Source organism: Phyllobates terribilis, unplaced genomic scaffold (genome assembly GCF_046119375.1).
Source record: "Phyllobates terribilis strain yellow unplaced genomic scaffold, ASM4611937v1 Scaffold_1__5_contigs__length_1240528914, whole genome shotgun sequence".
Lineage (NCBI taxonomy): Eukaryota > Metazoa > Chordata > Amphibia > Anura > Dendrobatidae > Phyllobates > Phyllobates terribilis.
The window spans coordinates 829,370,460-829,386,032 of NW_027362761.1; the positions used below are offsets into that span (position 1 = coordinate 829,370,460).

At 49.0% G+C, this 15,573-nt stretch overlaps 1 protein-coding gene across 7 annotated transcripts in view; it reads right to left on the reverse strand.

Annotated features, from left to right (window-relative positions):
• Positions 1–15,573, reverse strand: part of ANKRD17 (ankyrin repeat domain 17) — a 115,967-nt gene that overhangs the window by 58,188 nt on the left and 42,206 nt on the right. The gene's annotated exons all lie outside the window — the stretch shown is intronic.

Below are 15,573 nucleotides of genomic sequence, written 5' to 3' on the forward strand. Positions count from 1 at the left end.
GCTCCATGGCTCCCCCACACACACACAGGGCAGCACCGCTCCATGGCTCCCCTACACACACACAGGGCAGCACCGCTCCATGGCTCCCCTACACACACACACAGGGCAGCACCACTCCATGGCACCCCTACACACACACACACACACACACACACACAGGGCAGCACCGCTCCATGGCACCCCTACACACACACAGGGCAGCACCGCTCCATGGCTCCCCTACACACACACAGGGCAGCACCGCTGCATGGCTCCCCTACACACACACACAGGGCAGCACTGCTCCATGGCACCCCCCCCCCCCCCACACACACACACACACACACACACACACACACACACACAGCAGTACTGCTCCTCTCCTCTAGTCTGCTATAGCCCCTGCCATTGTGCTGGACTACAGAATGTCAGGGCGTCTCCAGCATAATCGGGAGGATAAGTGATGCCGTTGCCAATGGTCTACAGTTGGCAGAGACACACGTTTCCTTAACAGCGCCCTTTTTCTGGGTGAAGGTACCTTTTGCATAAGCTTAGAATCCTAGAAATAAATGATAAAACCTAAGCAAGAAATATAAATCACCCAGCTAAGACCCCACTCAGACTAACTTCAGCTCAACCCACTGATGGCAGTAACGTGTATGGGGGCAGCCCAACAGACTAAGGGAGAGAAGGATCGGCACGTCTGATAGCCAGAAGCCATCATTCTCCGGGACATGAGGGAATACAGGAGCCCTCCGGAGAGATAGCTGTTCAGCCGACTGTTGTCCATTGTGTATTGGGGGCTTTAGACTGCAGCATATTCTGAAGGATCCTGAAAGTCAGCCTTCTAGAAATCCAACAAAGGGGTTCATCTCCTGCTGATAGCCAAATGAAGACCCGCTCCTTGGAAAAGGCACTTAGGTTGATACACTACTTTTATACAGATAATTTATCCTTGGGATAAATTCTAAATATCAAATTGGTGGGGCTCTGACACACGACACCCCCACAGAGGAGCAGTATTCTGTCAGCAGCAGCTTCCTCAACTGGGTAGCGGCCACTCCTATTCACCTGAGTATATCCACCTGTCACTTGTATACAACCCCTGCCTCCCTGTCCACCTGACAGAAGGCATACCTTTTTCTTTTTATGTATGTAATAGTGTAGCAGACCATTCAAAACAGGCGTCTAGTAAGAGAACATACACCAGGCAGTCAGTATAGCAGTTTGGTTTTTCTTCCATGGAAGCCTTTAGTGACAAATGCCATTGTATGTCTATATGATATAGCAGGTGCTAGAGGTATGTATACGAAAGAAAATCTCTCCAAAACTGAACTTCTCGTGTTTCCTCCCTCTACTAACATACCTATACCAGATATTGCAATTAAATTGGGTGGTGCAACCATGACTCTCAAGCAGCAAGCTTGCCATCTTGGGGTCATATTTCACACAGAACTTTCCTTTATTCCCTATATACAATTACTCATGTCACCTGCATCTTAAAAAAAGAAAAAAAAATCTCATGACGCTCTTATTCATTGGCATCTGGACTTCTGCAACCCTCTACTGATCCGTCTCCCTCTTACCAAATTATCTCTCCAATCGGTCCTGAATGCGGCAGCCAGGGTGGCATTTCTGTCCAGCCACTTCACTGATGCCTCCCACCCTGTACTAGTCACTGCATTGGTTGCCTATCCGCTACAGAATACAATATAAATTCTCTCTCACCAACCAAGTTCTCCATAGTTCTCCACCAGCCTCACCTGTCTATCACTCTACCCGTGCTCTCTATTCTGCAACTGATCTAAGATTAACATTCTCCATAATCCAAACCTCCCACCTCCATCTACTAGACTTCTCTCATGCTGCTTCAGTGTTCTGGAATGCACTATTCCGGGCGATCCACACTCCTCCTGTAACTATTGAATTATGTGTTACTCGGTAATGTCTGTACAAGTCCTCAATTGTAAAGGGCTGTGTAGTATGTTGGCGTTTGAAAAATAAAATATATTGGGGAGACCCTCCCAATGTATTCCTTTAATGTGCACTGCAAGACAGAAATTGAAACTACTCTGAATCCAATGGATTCCTTGATAGCTCCCATCAACTAAACAGCACAATACTTATTTGTGACCACTGTATGCCAATAAGGGAGCAGAGCAATCCTCATACTATGCTTTTCTTATCCTCAATTATATGAACAATTTTGCATCAATGTATTTTGTTAAATGGATTCCCAATTCCAAATTAAGCAACTATATAACACGACTTCAAATATTTACTACCATTTTGCTGTTGTATCGTCAGTGCAACTCCATCACATAGATGGCTGTACTGCTGCTTGTAACAGACCTGATGGCACACTACTCCTGGCTGCCTTTGGTTCATGGCTTACATACTCTCCTCTCCCGGCTTTACCCCTAGGTCTTACTGTTCGGTCATTATGCAGCTTTTGACTGGAGCAGCCTGTGCCGCTGCAATCTTTTTGCGGTTTTCTTACACAATTACTACTTCTGGAATGCTCAGAGACTTTATATTTCTGAGCAGTCCACACTTAACACCGGACTGACATTTTTAGAACATCAATGCAAAGTAATCAGCTTGCACAACATTGACAACTGGCTCCCCAACCCCACCAGTGCACAGCCAGAGGCAGACTTCCCAGAGAAGACAGTTTATTACCATGTTTACCTTCTCCATCACTGTACACACAGAGCTTGTGTATACAGATTAGGAAGCAGTCAGTGCCTCCTCATCCTCCAATGACCCAGTGATCATGTGATCGCTAGGTGTAGGGAGAGAGCAGGAAGTGCTGGGCTCTAGGAAACCCAGTCAGCTCTGCTATGCAGGCTGGAAGCTGAAGTCTTCCTGTAATTGGGGCTATATACTAAAATGCCCTCCAAACTTCTTATGTGGAAGGAAGGGGGGGGGGGGGGGTGTCACAATGTTAAAAATAAAATGGGGAAAACACAAACACAAAACAGTCACTGACAATCTAAATCACTTCTTATGGCACCATCCCCATTTAAAAACTCCAGTATATAAAATATTTCTACAAGAAGGGGAATGCAATTTAAAAAAAAGGCTAAAATTATTTCAATATCCACATGAGAAACATTTCCTTAGAGTTGTAAAAAAGGTGACTGTGATATAATCCGAAAGTGTCCCCGATCAGGAAGGGGGCAAAAGACGGATTTTGGTAAGAACTTACCTGTAAAATCCTTTTCAGCGAAGGAAGGGAGACACAGACATTACTAGTGGGTAGGCGGAGCCCACACAGGATAGAACACCTCCAGCTTGGGCTCCTCCTACTCCAGCTCTCCAGTCCGTACACAAGCTAAGGAAGAGCAATTAACACCAGCGGAGCAACACAACCCCTTCTGAAAAACTTAGAAAAAAGCAAGAAGACAGGTTATGCATATAACAGAAAAAACCACACAGTCCCAGGTACTACTCACTGGACCTGACCACTGCGATGAGCTGGCAATGCTGGAACAGAGCCTTAGCGCGCCGACCCCAGCCCAGATAACCGCCATCAGAGAAGGGTCACGCCGCATCTGAAAACACAACACACTTCTGCCATGGGAGGGAGCTGTGTCTCCCTTCCTTCCTTCGCTGAAAAGGATTTTACAGGTAAGTTCTTACCAAAATCCGTCTTTCAGCAGCAGAAGGGAAGGAAGGGAGACACAGACATTACTAGTGGGACGTCCCAAAGCAGTCCAGAAATTAAGGGTGGGAAAAAACAACAAAGGCAGATTCCCAACAACTTAGATAAATGCGCAACCAGCGCTAAACACAAGTTAAGGAGATAACCTAAACTACAGCCGCCTGCAGGACCCTACGTCCTAAGGCCGCATCCGCGGAAGCACCGACGTCCACCTTATAAAACTTTGTAAAAGTGTGGACGGAGCGGCAGGTAGCCGCCCGGCAGAGTTGAGCTGCCGAGGCCCCTTGATGAAAAGCCCACGATGAACCCACAGCTCTCGTGGAGTGAGCTCGAATCTTAATTGGGCAAGGCTCGCCCTTAAATCGGTAAGCTTCTAAAATGGCCGACCGAATCCATCGAGCTATAGTGTCCTTGGAAGCTCGTTGACCACGACGACGACCTGCTGGAATCACAAAAAGTGAGTCCGACTTCCGAAAACCTTGAGTAATAGACAAATAGAACTTTAACGCCCGCACCAAATCCAAAGTGTGCAAGGCCCGTTCCTTCGCATTCCTTGTCTCTGGACAGAGCGAGGGCAACACAATATCCTGGTTAACATGAAATTGTGACACCACCTTAGGTAGAAAGTCGCCCCGTGTGCGAAGCACTACACGATCCGGGTGAAACTCCAGAAAAGGAGGCGAGCAAGAAAGAGCCGCCAACTCAGAAACCCTTCTCAAAGAGGTGACCGCCACCAGGAAGGCAACCTTCCAGGAAAGCAATGAAAGGCTAACAGTCCATAGGCTCAAAAGGCCCATGTTGAAGAGCCTGCAAGACAAGATTGAGCCGCCAAGGAGTCACAAGTGCCTTCCGCGGCGGAAATTGACGGATTACCCCGCGAAAAAAGGAACGTACGTCCCTACGCGAGGCGATAGCCTTCCGAAACAGCAAGGATAGAGCGGAAACCTGACCCTTCAGGGTGCTAACTGCCAAACCCTTGTCCAGCCCATACTGCAAAAAGGCCAACAAATTGGGAATGGAAAAAATCCTCGGGTTCCTTGAAGAACCAGAACACCACGAGAAGAAGGCTTCCCAAGTCTTGTGATAAATCCTAGTGGTAGCAGGACCTCTGGCCGCTCGCAGAGTGGCAATGACTTCGGCTGAAAATCCTTGACGGGTCAAGATTTCGGTCTCAAGAGCCACGCCGTCAAACGCAGAGACTTCAGGTCCGGATGACGAATGGGCCCCTGGGTTAACAGGTCCGGGCGAAGTGGAAGCGGAAGCGGAGGCACTGCCAGAAGCGACACCAGCGTTGAGAACCACGTCCTCCTTGGCCAATCTGGGGCCACCAACATAGCCGAGACTCTCTCCAGTTTGATCCGACGTAACACCAGAGGAAGTAAGGATATCGGCGGAAACACATAGATCAGCTCGAATTGGTCCCACGGAGCCACTAGAGCATCCACCGCCACAGCCTCCGGGTCCTTGTACCTGGACATGAACGTCGGTAACCTGGCGTTGAACCTGGATGCCATCAAATCCACTTGGGGAGTTCCCCAACGGGAGCACAGTAGTGCAAAAACTTCCGGATGAAGACTCCATTCTCCGGGATCCACCTTCTTGCGACTGAGGAAGTCCGCCGTGATATTCTGGACTCCTGGGATGTGAATCGCGGAGATGGCTGGAACCCTGGCTTCGGCCCATACCATGATCCGAGAGACCTCCATCATGAGCCTGGAGCTCCTCGTCCCACCTTGATGGTTGATATACGCGGCCGCCGTCGCGTTGTCTGTCTGCACTCGGACCGGCAGACCGCTTAAAGGGACCGTCCAGTGTTGGAGGCAAAGGAAAATCGCCCTCAACTCCAGGAGGTTGATCGGCAGGACAGACTCTTCTGACGACCATACTCCCTGAACCCAGAGATCGTTCCAGACCCCCCCCCCAGCCCGTCAGACTGGCATCGGTGGTTATGACCGACCACCGCGGAAGGAGGAAGGACTTCCCCTGGGATAACGCTTCTGGATGTAACCACCATCCTAGAGACTCTCGCACCCTGTGGGAGATGATGACACTGCGATCCAGCGAAGCCTGCGATCGATCCCATCGGGTCAGAATGAGCATTTGGAGACCCCTGGAATGAAATTGAGCAAACGGGACCGCTTCCATTGACGCCACCATCAGACCCAGAAGGCGCATACACCTTCGAAGGGACATTGCTGTCGAAGACTTCATAACCTGTACATGTTAACGAAGACTTGCTTGCTTGTCCGGAGGTAAGGACACCACTGCCCGTACCGTGTCGAAGTGCATCCCCAAAAACAGGATTGACTGCGACGGTTCCAGTGATGACTTCTTCCAATTGACTAGCCATCCGAAGTCCTCCAGGAGCTGAAGGGATAGATTGCGAGCCCTCACCGCCTCCTCCTCTGTGGACGCCACAATCAAAAGGTCGTCTAGATAGGGAAGAATTGTCACCCCCTGCCTTCGAAAGATCGCCATGAGAGGCGCCAGAATTTTTGTAAAAACTCTGGGCGCTGATGCCAACCCGAATGGCAGGGCCACAAACTGGTAATGGTCCTGACCTATGGCAAAACGTAGGAAGCGCTGGTAAGCCCTTCCGATAGGAATATGCAAATAAGCGTCGCGAATGTCGAATGACACTAAAAAAATTGTTCTGCGACAGAGCCGCCACAACTGAGCGAAGCGACTCCATGCGGAATTTCCGGGTCCGGACATGCAGATTCAATTTTTTGAGATCCAGAATGGGGCGAAATTTGTCCTCCTTTTTGGGGACCACAAAGAGGTTGGAGTAAAACCCCCTTCCCCAATCCTCCGGCGGAACCGGCACCACCACACCATTCTGCAGAAGGGAATCGACCTCCCGCCGTAGAGCGGTAGCTAGCTCGGGCTCTGACGGAATGCGAGATTGGCAAAATCTGTCCGGGGGTCGAGAAAGAAACTCTATGAAATAGTCTGCCGACACAACCCGCGTCACCCAGGCGTCTGAAACGTGGGACGCCCAAGTCGACTCGAACTGGAGCAGGCGACCCCCCACTCGAGGACCCTCGAGTGAAACCATGGCGTCAGTCCGCCTTAGCGGGCTTGTCAGCTTCCCGTTTGTCTTGACGGAAGTTCTGTTTCCAGGGAGTGCGGGATTTCTGAGAGATCTTTTTTCCCGAAAACGAGGGACGACCCGATCCCCAAGAGGGCTGACCGAACCGTCCCCTGGGCCGAAAGGGCCGCCGACTACTACCGGCACTAGACTTACCAGACGCAGAAGCCACAGCTCTACGCTACCGAACCGTCCCCTGGGCCGAAAGGGCCGCCGACTACTACCGGCACTAGACTTACCAGACGCAGAAGCCACAGCTTTACGCTGCGGTAAAGCCGTTTCTTTTGCCTTGGCCTGCGCAATCAGTTCCGTGAGGTCAGACCCAAACAGCTGACCACCCTTGTAAGCTAAACACAGCAAACCTTGCTTGGAAACCGCGTCTCCGGTCCACTGCTTAAGCCACAGTGCTCTTCTGACTGTGACAGCCGAGGATTGCGCCCTGGACAGCAGTGACGTAGTATCCAGAACTGCATCTATGCCATATCGCGCTGCCTCTTCCAACAACTTGAAAAGCCCTTCTACCTCGGATAGCGGGGATCCATCTTGCCACGCCGTCCGTAGGCGGTCCAACCACCTCAGGGAAGCTTCACCAGCACACATGGCTCCTAAAGCCGCTCTGAATCCATGACCCGCGGCATCGTAGATGGATTTAGCCGCCATCTCCGTTTTTCTGTCCAGCGGATCCTGCAGACTCGCCTTCCCTTTAACAGGAAGTAATGAAGATTTGCTAAGCTGGGATAAAGGGACATCCACTTCAGGAGAAGGAATCCAATTAGCAATCGACTCCGTAGAACACGGATACAGTGCCTCAAAAAACCGTGTCCCCTGAAAACACTTATCTGGACACAGGCGTTCCTTCTCCACCGCCCCATCAAGTTCATCCAGAGATGGTAACGTTGACCGCGACCTATGCGACTCCTGAAAAAGCCGGGCCGACTTACCAGGGAGTCTAGCTACCTCCTCCGGTAACTGTAACGCCTCCCTCATAGCTCCAATAAAAGCATCCACACGGCCCAAAAGAGGCAGAGCGCCCCTGCCGATCCTCTTTATCCGAATCGGACATCTCCCCAGCAGAGCTTGAAGGGGAACCCTCCATATCAGAGATCTCCGAGTCGCTGCGCGGGGAGGACAGTACCGGCCTGTGGCGCTTCCTGCCATGAGAAGACAGTTGGGATCTAGCTGACACCCAATGACCTAGAAGGTCAGACAGGCTATCAATAGAACGAGTGAGAGCCTCCATTTTAACATAACTGAGACCCCCGACCTGCGCTGCACTTGACGCCGTCGAGGACTCCTGCGAGTCAGATACGCGAGACTGATCCTGTAGCGGACCTGGGAGACGGACCGCGCCTCCTGGACCCTGATCTGACATGCCCTCACACAGTATATAGCTGGCTTAAGCCTGTCAGTAACTAGGACAGTGTGGCTTCTAAAAGGAAAGAAACGAACGCTGAAGGGTTAAGGCTCTTACAGGGAGAGCTACCCCAGCTGTCCCCCAATTAAGGGTTAACCGCCTACCAGGGGGTTAATGCAGCAGACTCCCCACAACCTCTGCTAAATGAAAGAGGTGTGCGAGTCCCAGACAAAAAAACCTCTATATGAGGTAGCAGCTGCAGGGCAGCGCAGTCTGCCACCTAATTGTGCCGCTGAAAGGTGCCCTGCGCTGTGGGGGTGAGGAGGTTAAGCTTCTGCCCCGACAGGCAGAAGCGACTCACCCAGCTAGCCGCGGTGCAGCATTCCTTCGGTTCTGACGGGAGGAGAGGAGAGTGAGGAGCCGGAGGAGGCCGTCAGAAATGGCCGCCGCGCAGTGAAGAGAGAAGCCGGAAGGGGAGGGACAGGAGAAAGCGCGCGCTCAGAGAGCTACCTGCCCGCGAAAAGACCGGGAAGGCGCGAAGCCACGCCCCCCGCCGGCATTCAAAAAGGCGCGCGACTCCTCCGCTCTCCGCTCCTGCCCCGCTTCACATGTCCTGCAGGGATCCACCTGCGGACGAAAAACACACAGTCACCAACGGTACATGTAACAGCGGCCGCCGCAGCAGCCGCTGAAGCACTCAAACACATTTACAAATGCTGAGTACTCACCCAGCTGAGCGCCACAGGGACCCCCAGGGATTTGTGGCGCTGTGGCCCTTAACTTCCCCCCAGGACGGAGCGCGCAGGGACCCCAATGGCGCGGTTTGCGTCTCCTCCGGGAAGCGTTCCTCATCCCCCGGGGCCGGCAGGGTTCTGCAGGGACCACCATAAAGGGTATGCAGATCCGCCAGGGGAGGGGTGGGAGTCCAGCAGCGCTGAGACCCCTGAGACCTCTAGACCACGGGGGGGTCCAAGTCTCTGTCCGAAAAAAATAAAAAAAAAAATTTCTGAGGAGCTGCTCCAGCAGCGACTATCCTCTGCGACCTCAAATTTTAGACTGGAGAGCTGGAGTAGGAGGAGCCCAAGCTGGAGGGGCCGGTCAACACTTTTTTGTAATCTGAGGTGTTCTATCCTGTGTGGGCTCCGCCTACCCACTAGTAATGTCTGTCTCCCTTCCTTCCATTCTGCTGCTGAAATACCACGGTTCTGAATTGGTTAACCTTGTTGGAAAACAGCCATTTCACCTGCAAGATTGTGAAGCCGATAAGAACGGTCTCACGGTTTTGCAGGTGAGACATCTAATTCCCTGCAAGATTAAATGACTGAGCAGTGAAAAAGTAAAAAGACCATAGTGGCACGGGGCTAAAAGGCATAACATTACTGCATGCACATAGTAGTGCAGCCATGCTCACCTGAAGGGCCAAATAAGAGCATGAGTGTGCAGGGCTGTGGAGTCGGTAAGCCAAACCGCCGACCTAGACTCCAACTCTACTGTACCCAATTTATTATATATTTTAGGAGTTGGAGTCGGTCCATTTTATACTGACTCCACCAAAATGGACACCGACTCAGACTACACAGCCCTGTGAGTGTGTAGCTAAAGGCCCCCCATGCAGTGTTTGTAGCTGGGGGAACAACTTAAGGCCCCGTCACACTTAGCGACGCTGCAAAGATCCCGACAACGATACGACCTGTCAGGGATCGTTGCTGCGTCGCTATGTGGACGCTGGTGAGCTGTCAAACAGGCAGGCTCACCAACGATCAGGGGAGCAGTGACATCGTGGAAAGAATCTTTCCACGATGTCCTGCTCCTGGTTACCAGCCTGCTGAAGCAGGAGCAGGCTGGTAACCATGATAAACATCAGGTTACTAGGGGCACACGCGCACCTAGTAACCCGTTGTTTATCATGGTTACCACTCTGCTACGGTGAGCGGGAGGTTACCGCTCACTTTAGCAGGCTCGTAACCATGATAAACAGCGGGTTACTAAGTGCGCGTGTGCCCCTAGTAACCCGATGTTTATCATGGTTACCAGCCTGATCACTGCTCCCGCTGGTCACACACAGCGATGTGTGCTGACCAGTGGGAGGGCAACGACCAAAAAAATGGTCCAGGACACTTTGCAGCAATCAGCGACCTCACAGTAGGGGCCTGATCGCTGCAAAGTGTCACACATAGCGACATCGCTGGTGAGGTCGCTGTTGCGTCACCAAAACCGTGACACAGCAGCGATCTTGCTATGTGAGACGGGGGCTTTAGGAACAGTCGGCATGCCAGCACAGGCATGCACATTATATTCCATAGTGCCTGGAATTGCTCAACCCGCCACAGATACTCAAGTGGGGGAAAGAATGAGCAAGCATTTTGGGAATATTTTTTTGTACAAAAGATGGTTCATAGACCATCGTTCCTTGAAAGAATATTCTCAGACAGATTGTTTATTTACATTGCTGCTGAAAACAACCCCAAAAAAATTAAAAAAAAACACCACACACGGCTGAATTGATTACAAACAATGAAAGTCTGATCAGTCACTGATCGTTCTTACATGTTCTCCAAAAGAACAATGTAAGAATTTTGTTGAATCATTCATTTTTCATTAACTTTAATCCAGTGTGTACAGGAGGCCTTAGCACCTCAGTGTTACCACAAACTAATGCATTCAAGGCCCGCTCACCTAAGGCTACGACTATCAGTTGTATGTAGATAGTCGTATGTAGCACCCGGACAGTGGGATCCCAGAATAAAGACCCCCCAAACATCTGTCTCAACTTAGACGGACCCACCGATATCGGCGAAAACAGACAAATGTAGGGGAGAACAGAATCCAGCCTGCTGACTTTCAGGAGGTGGATTTTTTTTGTTCTCTTTTGAGAGTGCAATGCTTATAGGAGAAAACCCATGATACAATCTGCAGGAAGAGGGGAGAGCGAAACCAGGCAGGATAGATCCAACACCCCCTCAGCATCATGGCCTCATGCCTGTACAAGGTAGCCCAGGTATGAAGCTTGATCTGAAATATGGCAGCATCCTGGACTTAGACCTCACATCCAGCATGTATTACTGGGAAGGAAAGTCTGAAACTAGAAAGGTTGCACAGCAATGGATCCTAGAATTAATAAATGAACATTGCAGAAAACTTAGTGAAACTTATTGACTCCAGGTCAGAGATATAAAGTGTAAAATTATTTTTCCTCCTTGTCAAATGTGTCCATAGTGCTCAAGGTACAACAAAAAACAATGATAAGCCAATCACTGATCAAAAATCAGCAGATTGATCAAAATATATGGCCTATACACTTTAACCCTTTGGCATCACAGCCAGTTTTGGCCTTTATGACAGACCATATTATATATTTTTTTAATTGTTGTGTTCAGGAGCCACAAGTTTATTTTTTGGCAATGTAGTCAAATAAGTGCTTGATATTTCAGGAGAAGTTGTAATTGTGGCATCATTTGGGGGTACATAAAACTTTAAACTTTTATTCTTTATGGAAAGGAATATAAGCAAAATTGCAAATTCTGCCACTTTTTATTACATTTTAAACTTTACCCTATTTGCCGTGCTGCACAAATAAAGTGTTAACTTAAAGCGCACCTGTCAGAAGGATTGTGCTTAGTAAACCACATACACTGTCAGGTGGGCGCCGTTACACTGAGTAAAATGATACCATTGATGATGAAATCCATCCAGTGGTTCTTTTATAATCTTTACTTTAATTTCTGCCATAATGATATGCATGTGCTCTGGTGCTCTCATTATGTATTCCTGTATGCCTATCTCTGCCTTGTGACAGGTCCCTGTGCTTTCAGTGACCTGCCTTCTTTTTTACATACTGCCTGTGTAATTTGTGTGTCATATTGAAATTTACATTACCCCAAAATGGCCGCAGCGGCAAGCACATGCGCAGTAGCATCTCTCGTTTGCTATTTTGCTTTTGGAAAGAGAATTTGCGTGTAGCAATATGGTGCCGCACATGCGCAGTAGCATCTCTCGGTAAACGAGAAATGCTGCGGCGCAAGCGGCGGGGGCCATATTGCTGCAGGCACATTTTTTTCCCTCTAGCAAAATGCCACCTGCACGTGCGCAGTAGCTAGGCACCGCGGTGCTTAGCTACTGTGCAAGCCATTATGCCAGAGGAAAAAAAAATTTGCCTGCAGCAATATGGCCCCCGCCGCTTGCGCCGCAGCATTTCTCGTTTACCGAGAGATGCTACTGCGCATGTGCGGCACCATATTGCTACACGCAAATTCTCTTTCCAAAAGCAAAATAGCAAACGAGAGATGCTACTGCGCATGTGCTTGCCGCTGCGGCCATTTTGGGGTAATGTAAATTTCAATATGACACACAAATTACACAGGCAGTATGTAAAAAAGAAGGCAGGTCACTGAAAGCACAGGGACCTGTCACAAGGCAGAGATAGGCATACAGGAATACATAATAAGAGCACCAGAGCACATGCATATCATTATGGCAGAAATTAAAGTAAAGATTATAAAAGAACCACTGGATGGATTTCATCATCAATGACGTGGGACGCGAAGAAATCCCTGCCTAGTGATTGAATTAAAATATTTCCCTCCTTCCCTGCACATCACAGTGCCTTGTGACATGCAGTTCCCGAGGCAGAATCCCACGCAATTTACCTGGTAAGCAAGGCGCAGTAATTCCTTCGGTCTGTGTAGCCTTGTAGAGCAGGGATCTTGTGCGCAGGCGAGTCACTCTGCCTTCCCGGCACCTGCGCACAAGATCCCTGCTCTACAAGGCTACACAGACTGAAGGAATTACTGCGCCTTGCGTACCAGGTAAATTGCGCAGGCGTGGGATCCGGCACGGGAAAATTTGTTCTTGTGTCAGCATTGTCCCAAGAGGCAGAAGCCTTACAATTTCCCCTCAGCAGGGCTGTAGGATGGCTGATTTATTAATTTTTTTTTTTTTTTTTTTTACAGGAGTCCTATATACCGTATATACTTGAGCACAAGCTGACTTTTTCAGCACATTTTTTATGCTGAAGCCCCCCCCCCCCCCCCCCCCCCTCGGCTTATACTTTATATATACACATATATGCAGTATATACCGGTGATGGGGGGGGGGGGGATGCAACGGTGGAGCAGCGGGCACAGGCACGTGTGCCCGCTGCTAAAGGGAAAAGAATATTCTCTCTTCTCCATGCCCATGGAGTGGAGAGGGGTGAATATTAATTTTAATAGCACAGCGCGAGTCGCAGCCGCCGCTTCCTGTTGCGACTCAGCGATCCGCTGTGCCCGCTATTAGAGAGAGACAGAGGATCTCTGAGCCGCTGCAGGAAGTGCAACTGCGACTCATACTACGCTAGTAAGGAGAATGGGTTTTCACTCCTCTTCAAGCACATAGTCCCGGCGTGGAGAGGAGTGAATATCCCGACACCTCACCTCTGTGTCTGAGGGCGCATGGCAGTGGTGTCATGCGCTTCTCAGATGCGGAGGTGAGCTGCTGGCAGACAGGATGCAGCGCTGGAGCAGAGGTGAGGAAGGAAGGTGAGTACAAGTGCTTATTTTTTTCATGTGGGCAGTGGTGGGGGGCCAGTCATACCAGGATTGGGGGAGGAAGGGGTGCCATACATACCAGGATTGGGGGGGGGGGGGGGGATGAGGGGGCCATGCATACAAGGATGGGGAAATCTACCAATAGCTGCTGCATTTCCCACCCTAGGCTTATACTCGAGTCAAAAAGTTTTCCCAGTTTTTTGTGGTAAAATTAAGCGCCTCGGCTTATATTCGGGTCGGTTTATAATATAATTTTTTTTTTACAATTAAGTATAACTATTATGTAGTTCAATATGATCACTACATTTATAAAAGCTTTTAATGTTTTGCAGGAGAAATTAAAATTACGAAAACAAAAAAATTTCTATCTTTTTTGGCCCTCATTTTGTTACGGATAACATTCTTATTTTTGCGTAGGTTAGCAGTACTAGGGCTTGTTATTTGCTTGACAAGCTAGTTTTACTTAAGACTGATTAGAAAAAAAATAATAAAAGTAAACAATTCATCTGGAATTATTTTTCATTTTATTTTTTTTTTACAGAATCCATAGTGCAGTATAGCTGACATGCTAACTATTCTAAGGGTACATTCGATTACAGGGGTACCTAAAATATATTTTTGTGTTGTATTACTTTTCTTTTTAGTTAGTTATTTTCTTGTTCAATGGTTTATGAGGGCTTACAGTTTTGGGATATGTACAACTATTTGTGAGAAAAGGTTAATAAAAACAGCAATGGTGGCATAGTTATTAATTTTTTTGTATTTGAAAAGGTGTTCACTGTCAGGGATACATAACAGTTTTACGGAACAGGTAGTTACAATCACCTCGGGACCAAATATGGATTTTGTTTTTTTTTGGAGGGGGTTTAGTTTTCTATAAAATATTAAAACTGGGATTTTTATTATTTTACTAATCCCACAGGGGAAGCAATCTGTCAAACTTCTCACATGCCACTGCCATCCCTCAGACAACTGTACATCAGTTTGCGGTAAACTACCTGCAATCTAGACTTAGGCTGAGTTCACACGATGCGTTTTTCATGCGTTTCCGCGGCGTTTTTGCAGTTGCGTAAACGCCGCGGAAAAGCATGAAAAACGCATGGTAGAAGGGCAGCAATGTTCCCCAATTGAAATCCGCATGTGCTGTGCCCATGATGCGGATTTTTCCGCAGCGTAAACGCTGCGGTCAAAAATCCGCAGCATGTCAATTAATTTTGCGGAAACGCTGCTCTTTTGCCGCCATTGACTTGCATTAGACCGCATGGAATCCGCATCACTGTATATGTTGATGCGCTTTTCATGCGGTCTAATGTGCGGATGGTACCCGGGTGTGGATGAGAGGACTCTCATCCAGACCCAGGTACCATTAAAAAAAAAAGAATAAAATAAAAAATATATATATTCTCACCTTCTGACGGCCCGCGCTGCGTCCTGCCGGCTTCCCGCGCACTTCGCGGTTGAATGAAGGACCTTCGCTGACGTCAGAGTCATGTGACGGGTCACGTGACGCTGACGTCGGAAGGTCCTACAGTCTTCACTGCCGGCAGCCGGGACCGATGAAGCAGGACACCGGGGGCCATCAGAGGGTAAAGTATAGATTTATTTTTTATTTTTTGACATTCACACACTATATAAATCCATGCCGGCTGCATGGATTTATATAGTGTGAAGTTGACAAGCACTTTCCAAGTGATGCTAAAATCGCTTGGGAAGCGCTTGTCAACCCGCATGTGGAAATGAAAGTGAAGACCGCTTCATTTCCGCATGTCCCTGGCAGGAAACCGCATGTACAATCCGCATGTACAATCCGCATGCGTTTTTTCCTGCCAGAGAGATGCAGAAACGCTCAGGAAAAAATCCTGAGCATTTCTGCATCGTGTGCACATACCCTTAGGCTATGTGCCCACGATGCAGAAATGCTGCATATTTTTTCCGCTTCTCCCTGGCAGGAAAAACG